General features: G+C 42.7%; 2 non-coding genes across 2 annotated transcripts; both read left to right on the top strand.

Annotated features, from left to right (window-relative positions):
* Positions 1 to 2,167: 2,167 nt before the first annotated feature.
* On the top strand, positions 2,168 to 2,358 carry LOC130310157 (U2 spliceosomal RNA). Its single transcript, XR_008858711.1, has one exon. It is a non-coding gene; the product is annotated as a U2 spliceosomal RNA (small nuclear RNA).
* A 2,088-nt stretch (positions 2,359 to 4,446) lies between these two features.
* LOC130310156 (U2 spliceosomal RNA) lies at positions 4,447 to 4,637 on the top strand. Its single transcript, XR_008858710.1, has one exon. It is a non-coding gene; the product is annotated as a U2 spliceosomal RNA (small nuclear RNA).
* Positions 4,638 to 11,069: the final 6,432 nt, after the last annotated feature.

Here is an 11,069-nt window from a genome sequence, read left to right as displayed (position 1 = left end):
CGATTTCGAAGCTTGCTTCCGTCGCCCTATGCATTGACCCGATATGGCAGTATCTTCGGGTACAGTGCACCACCCCCTTACAGGGTTAAAAAGAAAGATTCCTACTTTCATTGCTACCTGCTTGCTGGCTAGCCAGCTAGCCAGCCCTGTGGGCCTTGCTGCTGCAGCCAAAAAACAAAAGGTGGTGCTGCTGCTGCTGCTTCTGCTGCTTCTGCTTGTGTCTGGCCGCTGTTGGAGCGTCCAGGCACAGGACTTCTGCTGCTGCTGACTAAATGGCCTCCTTAATTGGATCATTTGAGTAGCCAGCACACCTGTGCAGGTAGGGCATGACATGATAGGCAGCTGCCTTGATAGCGGGTGGGTGCTGAATGTTCCTAATTGACAAAATAAGATTAATGCTTATGAAGAAATATAAAATCTCATCCCTTCCCCAATATCGCGCCACACCCCTACCCCTTAATTCCCTGGTTGAACTTGATGGACATATGTCTTTTTTCGACCGTACTAACTATGTAACTATGTAACATAACATGGGGGGGGGGGGGGGGGGGTCTCCTGGCTGTTCACACAGGTGTGTCATTGCTGTACATTGACCATGCATTGCTTCTGTGGTATTGCAAAGGCAAAGACAAATGCTTCCAGCCATCCATTGCACTAATGGATTGGTCATCAGCTGGCTGTCTATGTCCCGCATCAATATAGACCAAAGTACAGAGGGTTAGGCTATGCTATTGTGCACCTACCTGATGCATCAGAAGGTGCGAGGCCCTTGCTAAATTCTGTGCACAGACTTTGAGATCTATACTTTAGACTGTATCTAAACCTGCTCCAACATGGACTGACATTCTGGCCTACTTTCAGCCGATGCGACTTGTCTGTCGCTGAACAGTCGCTTTTTATGTATTCAGCACCTATGTATAATGTTGTAAAAATGCTCTAGAAGCTAAAGTCGCAGAAATGTCACACATATTTGGCCTGCAACTTTCTGTGCGACAAATTCAGACAGGAAAAATCAGTATAAATCCTTAGAAAATTATCCCCCAGTGTCTCCATCTGCTGGCGGTATTGAATAAGCATTGCTGCACTGATGGGGTATGCATTAGACGAAAAAAAAGAAGAAAAAGAAGAATAATACGCCCAGAAAAGAGGCGAAAAGGAGAAAAACGTAAAAAAACGTGAAAAAAAAGTAAGAGGAAGAGAAGGGAAAAAAAGGTGGAAATGGGTTTAAAAGTGATTTTGGCGGAGAAATATATATATATATATATATATATATATATATATATATATATATATACGCGCACACACACACATATATATAAACGTATTCTCCGTTGAGATATTGCAGCCGCTGCTGTGTCCAGGCCCAGGAGCCTTAGCACTGTGCTGTGATGTCACTCAATACCACTGACATCACTAGGTGTAAACAACATCTCTCCTTTGCTGTGTATGTGACTATGGAGCTGTTTGGTGATGTCGTCTATTATGGCCTTCATAGAAGCAACAGGAGATTGTTGCATCCATCTAGAACCCTCAGAACTACAGTGCTATGATGTCACTCACTTCCACAGGCCTTGCAGAGTGTAAACAACAGCAACCCAGCTTTGTTGTGTATGTAACCATAGGGATTTGTGATGTCACCTAGAACCTTCACAGCAGCGACAGCTTTATGAGGAGCATCAGCACTGCTCTGCCTGAGCAGAACCATCACCGCCATAGGTTGTCAAATAACCCGGATTTAACCCACACAGGTAAGTCCAATGGGGTGCAGGCATGTCCTCTATGCTTACAGCTTCCCGTGGGTGTTGGTTTGATACCGTTTGGGGACAGCCAAGGAGGCATCTGCAGGCAACAAAGGTAGGTGTGTGCTTGTGTGTGTGTTTCCTATGCAGATCCTAAGCCCAGTGTCACATGCAAGTAGGAGGAGTAAGAAGGGTTCCTGGCAAATCCGGGTTATGGATTGCATTTAAAAAGGCCCCGTGGGAGTGCAATGGGCCCCTGTCTTGCTGCTTAGCAATAATGGTATGGGTTTAGGTTCTGCTGTGTGTACTGGTGGTTGACTGCCCCCCAGCCCAGAGTGTGCATGGAAAATTGTCTGGCAGCCTCCCTGACAGCAAGCAGTGATAGTGCCCATGAAGGGGACCTTGTTGGGCCCGCCCCTTTCACGGTTATCGCTTCTCGGCCTTTTGGCTAAGATCAAGTGTAGTATCTGTTCTTATCAGTTTAATATCTGATACGTCCCCTATCTGGGGACCATATATTAAATGGATTTTTGAGAACGGGGGCCGATTTCGAAGCTTGCTTCCGTCGCCCTATGCATTGACCCGATATGGCAGTATCTTCGGGTACAGTGCACCACCCCCTTACAGGGTTAAAAAGAAAGATTCCTACTTTCATTGCTACCTGCTTGCTGGCTAGCCAGCTAGCCAGCCCTGTGGGCCTTGCTGCTGCAGCCAAAAAACAAAAGGTGGTGCTGCTGCTGCTGCTTCTGCTGCTTCTGCTTGTGTCTGGCCGCTGTTGGAGCGTCCAGGCACAGGACTTCTGCTGCTGCTGACTAAATGGCCTCCTTAATTGGATCATTTGAGTAGCCAGCACACCTGTGCAGGTAGGGCATGACATGATAGGCAGCTGCCTTGATAGCGGGTGGGTGCTGAATGTTCCTAATTGACAAAATAAGATTAATGCTTATGAAGAAATATAAAATCTCATCCCTTCCCCAATATCGCGCCACACCCCTACCCCTTAATTCCCTGGTTGAACTTGATGGACATATGTCTTTTTTCGACCGTACTAACTATGTAACTATGTAACATAACATGGGGGGGGGGGGGGGGGTCTCCTGGCTGTTCACACAGGTGTGTCATTGCTGTACATTGACCATGCATTGCTTCTGTGGTATTGCAAAGGCAAAGACAAATGCTTCCAGCCATCCATTGCACTAATGGATTGGTCATCAGCTGGCTGTCTATGTCCCGCATCAATATAGACCAAAGTACAGAGGGTTAGGCTATGCTATTGTGCACCTACCTGATGCATCAGAAGGTGCGAGGCCCTTGCTAAATTCTGTGCACAGACTTTGAGATCTATACTTTAGACTGTATCTAAACCTGCTCCAACATGGACTGACATTCTGGCCTACTTTCAGCCGATGCGACTTGTCTGTCGCTGAACAGTCGCTTTTTATGTATTCAGCACCTATGTATAATGTTGTAAAAATGCTCTAGAAGCTAAAGTCGCAGAAATGTCACACATATTTGGCCTGCAACTTTCTGTGCGACAAATTCAGACAGGAAAAATCAGTATAAATCCTTAGAAAATTATCCCCCAGTGTCTCCATCTGCTGGCGGTATTGAATAAGCATTGCTGCACTGATGGGGTATGCATTAGACGAAAAAAAAGAAGAAAAAGAAGAATAATACGCCCAGAAAAGAGGCGAAAAGGAGAAAAACGTAAAAAAACGTGAAAAAAAAGTAAGAGGAAGAGAAGGGAAAAAAAGGTGGAAATGGGTTTAAAAGTGATTTCGGCGGAGAAATATATATATATATATATATATATATATATATATATATATATATACGCGCACACACACACATATATATAAACGTATTCTCCGTTGAGATATTGCAGCCGCTGCTGTGTCCAGGCCCAGGAGCCTTAGCACTGTGCTGTGATGTCACTCAATACCACTGACATCACTAGGTGTAAACAACATCTCTCCTTTGCTGTGTATGTGACTATGGAGCTGTTTGGTGATGTCGTCTATTATGGCCTTCATAGAAGCAACAGGAGATTGTTGCATCCATCTAGAACCCTCAGAACTACAGTGCTATGATGTCACTCACTTCCACAGGCCTTGCAGAGTGTAAACAACAACAACCCAGCTTTGTTGTGTATGTAACCATAGGGATTTGTGATGTCACCTAGAACCTTCACAGCAGCGACAGCTTTATGAGGAGCATCAGCACTGCTCTGCCTGAGCAGAACCATCACCGCCATAGGTTGTCAAATAACCCGGATTTAACCCACACAGGTAAGTCCAATGGGGTGCAGGCATGTCCTCTATGCTTACAGCTTCCCGTGGGTGTTGGTTTGATACCGTTTGGGGACAGCCAAGGAGGCATCTGCAGGCAACAAAGGTAGGTGTGTGCTTGTGTGTGTGTTTCCTATGCAGATCCTAAGCCCAGTGTCACATGCAAGTAGGAGGAGTAAGAAGGGTTCCTGGCAAATCCGGGTTATGGATTGCATTTAAAAAGGCCCCGTGGGAGTGCAATGGGCCCCTGTCTTGCTGCTTAGCAATAATGGTATGGGTTTAGGTTCTGCTGTGTGTACTGGTGGTTGACTGCCCCCCAGCCCAGAGTGTGCATGGAAAATTGTCTGGCAGCCTCCCTGACAGCAAGCAGTGATAGTGCCCATGAAGGGGACCTTGTTGGGCCCGCCCCTTTCACGGTTATCGCTTCTCGGCCTTTTGGCTAAGATCAAGTGTAGTATCTGTTCTTATCAGTTTAATATCTGATACGTCCCCTATCTGGGGACCATATATTAAATGGATTTTTGAGAACGGGGGCCGATTTCGAAGCTTGCTTCCGTCGCCCTATGCATTGACCCGATATGGCAGTATCTTCGGGTACAGTGCACCACCCCCTTACAGGGTTAAAAAGAAAGATTCCTACTTTCATTGCTACCTGCTTGCTGGCTAGCCAGCTAGCCAGCCCTGTGGGCCTTGCTGCTGCAGCCAAAAAACAAAAGGTGGTGCTGCTGCTGCTGCTTCTGCTGCTTCTGCTTGTGTCTGGCCGCTGTTGGAGCGTCCAGGCACAGGACTTCTGCTGCTGCTGACTAAATGGCCTCCTTAATTGGATCATTTGAGTAGCCAGCACACCTGTGCAGGTAGGGCATGACATGATAGGCAGCTGCCTTGATAGCGGGTGGGTGCTGAATGTTCCTAATTGACAAAATAAGATTAATGCTTATGAAGAAATATAAAATCTCATCCCTTCCCCAATATCGCGCCACACCCCTACCCCTTAATTCCCTGGTTGAACTTGATGGACATATGTCTTTTTTCGACCGTACTAACTATGTAACTATGTAACATAACATGGGGGGGGGGGGGGGGGTCTCCTGGCTGTTCACACAGGTGTGTCATTGCTGTACATTGACCATGCATTGCTTCTGTGGTATTGCAAAGGCAAAGACAAATGCTTCCAGCCATCCATTGCACTAATGGATTGGTCATCAGCTGGCTGTCTATGTCCCGCATCAATATAGACCAAAGTACAGAGGGTTAGGCTATGCTATTGTGCACCTACCTGATGCATCAGAAGGTGCGAGGCCCTTGCTAAATTCTGTGCACAGACTTTGAGATCTATACTTTAGACTGTATCTAAACCTGCTCCAACATGGACTGACATTCTGGCCTACTTTCAGCCGATGCGACTTGTCTGTCGCTGAACAGTCGCTTTTTATGTATTCAGCACCTATGTATAATGTTGTAAAAATGCTCTAGAAGCTAAAGTCGCAGAAATGTCACACATATTTGGCCTGCAACTTTCTGTGCGACAAATTCAGACAGGAAAAATCAGTATAAATCCTTAGAAAATTATCCCCCAGTGTCTCCATCTGCTGGCGGTATTGAATAAGCATTGCTGCACTGATGGGGTATGCATTAGACGAAAAAAAAGAAGAAAAAGAAGAATAATACGCCCAGAAAAGAGGCGAAAAGGAGAAAAACGTAAAAAAACGTGAAAAAAAAGTAAGAGGAAGAGAAGGGAAAAAAAGGTGGAAATGGGTTTAAAAGTGATTTCGGCGGAGAAATATATATATATATATATATATATATATATATATATATATATATACGCGCACACACACACATATATATAAACGTATTCTCCGTTGAGATATTGCAGCCGCTGCTGTGTCCAGGCCCAGGAGCCTTAGCACTGTGCTGTGATGTCACTCAATACCACTGACATCACTAGGTGTAAACAACATCTCTCCTTTGCTGTGTATGTGACTATGGAGCTGTTTGGTGATGTCGTCTATTATGGCCTTCATAGAAGCAACAGGAGATTGTTGCATCCATCTAGAACCCTCAGAACTACAGTGCTATGATGTCACTCACTTCCACAGGCCTTGCAGAGTGTAAACAACAACAACCCAGCTTTGTTGTGTATGTAACCATAGGGATTTGTGATGTCACCTAGAACCTTCACAGCAGCGACAGCTTTATGAGGAGCATCAGCACTGCTCTGCCTGAGCAGAACCATCACCGCCATAGGTTGTCAAATAACCCGGATTTAACCCACACAGGTAAGTCCAATGGGGTGCAGGCATGTCCTCTATGCTTACAGCTTCCCGTGGGTGTTGGTTTGATACCGTTTGGGGACAGCCAAGGAGGCATCTGCAGGCAACAAAGGTAGGTGTGTGCTTGTGTGTGTGTTTCCTATGCAGATCCTAAGCCCAGTGTCACATGCAAGTAGGAGGAGTAAGAAGGGTTCCTGGCAAATCCGGGTTATGGATTGCATTTAAAAAGGCCCCGTGGGAGTGCAATGGGCCCCTGTCTTGCTGCTTAGCAATAATGGTATGGGTTTAGGTTCTGCTGTGTGTACTGGTGGTTGACTGCCCCCCAGCCCAGAGTGTGCATGGAAAATTGTCTGGCAGCCTCCCTGACAGCAAGCAGTGATAGTGCCCATGAAGGGGACCTTGTTGGGCCCGCCCCTTTCACGGTTATCGCTTCTCGGCCTTTTGGCTAAGATCTTGTATCTTGTCAAGGGGCTCTGAGTTCGTCGAACCTTCGGCCTTGAGGCATCGGCGGTTTTTTAGCCGTCTTAAGCCTCATGCTGCTATAGGAGGAGGACTTACAAAGAACGGGAAGGCGATCCCCCATGGCGACCCTTAGGTTTGCTGCGCATACTGAAACTCGGATTAAGAACACCTTCCGTATTGAAGTGGATGAGGAGAAAAAGGAGAAGATGACTTTGGAATTTTTTGTCAAGAGAATTATGCTGGATTTATTGCACATTCAGAGAGAAGATGTGTTTTGCCTAAAAGACCCAGGTAAAGGACTTTTCATTCTTACCTTGACTTCCGCATCTGCATGTGACCATATGTTTGAGAAAGTTCGGGAGCTTGCCAATGAGGAGGATATGAAAGGACTTGTTTTCATTGCTCTATATTCTAATGGCGATGTTCCACTGGTGGTTACTATGCACGATCCATACGTGGATATAAGAGACATTGTCTTATTTTTAAACCAATATTGTGCGGAAGTCAAATACTCTCATAAAATAATGAATGCAATGGACTTTTGGACTGGAAAGCATAAGTTTGCTGTTAAGTTCAGAGAAGATGTGAGAGGAATTGGAGGTCTGTGTCGCCCACCTGCAAATTTTTTAATTGGGCGTAAACGTGGCTATTTATTCTACCCTGGGATGCCGTATTATTGCAGGAAATGCCATGAATATGGTCATACACAAGAATCTTGCAAAGAGGAAGTGGTTATTTGCAAAAGATGTGGCCAAAAAGGCCACACCACTTTGGACTGTCAAAATGAGATTCTGTGTAATGTGTGTAAGCAGAAAGGACACGCTTTTAAGGATTGTCCTCAACGCTCCTGGGCCAATATTGTGGCTACGTCGGCTGGTCCCTCGATGAGGAAGAGCTCCATGGATGCTGTGCCTGTGCCTAAGACCCACACCCTGAAAGTGATGCCTGAGTCTTCTGCTACCGGAATTCCTGTGATACCTGCTGTGGCTCATGTCTCCAAAAGCATTGTGTCCCCGGGGAAGGTCGTGGGACCTGAGACAGAAGTGAGGGGTTCTCCTCTCATGGAAGTTGAGGGTCCTGGACCGCCCAGAAGGGATACAGAGGAGATGGATGTAGAAGAACGGCGAAAGAGGAAAAGCAGAGACCGGAAAGAGGAAAAGGGCCTTAACATCAAAAGGAGTGGTCGAGTTAGTGCGGACGAGGGGAACGTGGAGATTGTCTGCCAAAAGGTTATAACAGCATCCGACCCTGTTAATATTGAGGAATTTGTGTCACCACCTACAGATTGGGGTTCTTTGTCTGAGGATAATGAATGACCCAGGAGCTACCAAGTGTTAATATCTCCTCCTTCAATGTGAGGAGTTTGAAGAGCCCAGAGAGGAGGGCTGCTTTATTTTCTTTCTTGTCTTCTTTGCCTACAGACATTTTATTTTTACAGGAATGTGCCATTGATTATGATATCAATTATTCATCTTTGAGATCTGAATGGACTCTTGGCCCGTCTGTGTGGTCAGGGGATAATGAGAGGAAAGTGACTGGTGTTTGCATACTGTTCAAGAGCAGTGAGTATAAAGTTACCTCCTTCACAGACATTGTACCCGGTAGAGCCCTGCTCGTTCATATTATTTATAATGACATGAATATGAGACTTTTAAATGTATATGCCTCTCCAGATAAGGATGAAAGATCTGATTTATTAGAGAAAATTCAGTTTTATTTACCGGGTTCATCCCCGCTTATCATCGCTGGTGATTTTAATTGTATAATGGCAGGAGAGGAGCGGGCTGGAGGATCTGAACAAAGGAAAGATAAGACTGAAAAACAACTAAAGGATTTTATAGTTGATTTTAATTTAAAAGATTTGTGGAGAACCTCTTTCCCTAATGACCCTGGGTATACCTGGGGGAATAGCCTTTATATGTCAAGGATTGATTATATTTTTGCTTCTGGATTTGCATTTTATGGGAATATGCAATTGACTTCTACCTTTTTTTCAGATCATAAGATTTTATCTGCTACATGTAAGTTTGATGGGGTTTGCAGAGCCAAAGGAGTCTGGCGTCTGAATATCTCTTTGCTTGAAGATGAAGAAATTAAATGTAATTTTATCTATCTTTTTAAAAAATTGCAGAACTCAAGGACTAATTTTAATTCTCTTTTAGCATGGTGGGAATTCTGCAAGGTAAAATTTAAAGAGTATTTTATTAAGATGGGTGTTAAAAAAACAAAAGAGAAATTGAAATGGTATAGAGATCTTAACACAAAACTACAAACCTATTATCAACTCAAAGAGCTGGGTGTATATGTAGACGATCTGATTTTAAGTGTTAAAAGTGATATTCAGAAGGCTATAACTAACAAAGGGAAAGAAATAATTTTTAACTCCAAAGTTGAATGTAAAGAGAAGGATGAAAAGTGTACAAGATTCTTTTTTAAAAAGGTAATGGAAACAAAAAAGTTAATGATTAACATTGAGGATGAAACTACTAATGTAGGAATGTTATCCAAAGCTAAATCCTTTTATCAAGATCTGTTTAATGAGAAACCCATTGATATATCTGCTGCTAATTTTCTCCTAAGCACTTTAGATTGTGGTTTAAGTAAGGAGGACCAAGATGCACTTTGCACAGAAGTAAGATGCCAAGAATTAGAAATTGCTGCTAAAAGTTTATCCACAGGTAAAACACCAGGTTCTGATGGACTTCCTGTAGAGTTTTATAAAACCTTTTGGGACATTTTTAAAGATGATTTGCTTAATATTTTTAAGGAGGCTTTTAATTCTGATGTTCTACCTTTATCTTGGAGGAGTGGTATAGTGTCTCTGATCCCCAAAAAGGGGGATAGGAACAGCTTAGAAAATTGGAGACCAATTACGCTTCTTAATGTTGATTATAAGATTATGTCAAAAATTTTTGTTAACAGAATGAAGCCGTTTTTGTACAAGGTCATCCATGTGGATCAGGTATGTGGTGTCCCAGGAAGGAGTGTAGCTGAACCTTTAAATGCTATTAGGGACGTCATATGGTATCAGCAAGAGCGGAATCAAAATCTAGCCATTCTATCTCTAGATTTTCATAAAGCGTTCGATAGAGTATCACATTGTTTTTTATGGATGGTTTTACAACGCATGGGTTTTCCTAACATATTTATTAAGCAAATTGCTCTCTTATATAAAGGTTCTTTTAGCAGGATTTTAATAAATGGTTTCCTTACAGATTTTATTAATTTATCATCAGGGGTAAAGCAAGGCTGCCCTCTGTCTCCTATACTGTTTATATGTGCAATAGAACCTCTGTTAAACTTAATAAGGAATGATAAAATAATAAAAGGAGTGCCAGTTCCTGGAGGTAATAATGCCACCCTTAAAGTGTGTGGCTATATGGATGATATTAATGTTTTTTGTGAAAGTGCCTTCTCTTTACAAAGAGTTGTTGATGTTACTGATTTCTTTTGTAAAGCTTCTGCTTTTAAACTTAATTTATCTAAATGTGACTGTTTTTATATAGGTAAATGGGAAAACGTGCAAATACCAAACCTAAAATTACAGTCAGAAAAAATAAAAATCCTTGGAGTCATCTTTGATAAAAATAACAATGGTGAGGAAAGTTGGCTAATGGTAAAAGAAAAGGTAAAGAAAAAGGTAGACTTTTGGTCCCTTAGGAAATTATCCTTAGAAGGTAAAATTTTGGTGATTAAGGCTATGCTAATACCCATTATGCTCTATTTAAATATGATTTATCCTCCTAATGAACTTATGTCTAGGCAACTTCAGAGGATTCTCTTTGAGTTTCTATGGAGTTCTAAAGCAGAAAAATTAAAAAGAGATACTATGTATAAGTCACAAAAAAATGGAGGAAAACAGGTTCCCTGTATTAGAAAATTTTTATACTTAAGGTTTTTTAGTTGGTGTTTTAGGGGACTTTTTATGAAAAGTGTATGGTCCTGTTTTTTAAAGTACTCTGCGGGACATATTTTTAGAAAAAGAGAATGGGTGTTTTTATCATTATCTTCTCCTGTACTTTTAACTCCGCCTAAACATTATGCCATCTTAGAAAAAATTATACGTATGTATAACCTTAAAGACTTTGACTTGTTAACCTTGAGGGATGCTCGCAAGATAGAAGTACAGTTAAATTTGCAAGAAGAAATATGTATGGTCTCTAATTTTTCTTATAATAGGTGTGTACAAATATGGAAAAAGGTAAACGAGCCATATCTTTTTAATGAGCACAAGGATTTAGCATGGATGATTATCCATGAGTGTCTTCCGGTAAGATTTTTCCAATATAGAAGAGGTCTAAATGCTG

Source organism: Hyla sarda, unplaced genomic scaffold (genome assembly GCF_029499605.1).
Source record: "Hyla sarda isolate aHylSar1 unplaced genomic scaffold, aHylSar1.hap1 scaffold_1556, whole genome shotgun sequence".
NCBI classification, from domain to species: domain Eukaryota; kingdom Metazoa; phylum Chordata; class Amphibia; order Anura; family Hylidae; genus Hyla; species Hyla sarda.
The sequence above is the reverse complement of the archived record's forward strand: the minus strand, read 5'-3'. Positions and strand labels throughout refer to the sequence as shown.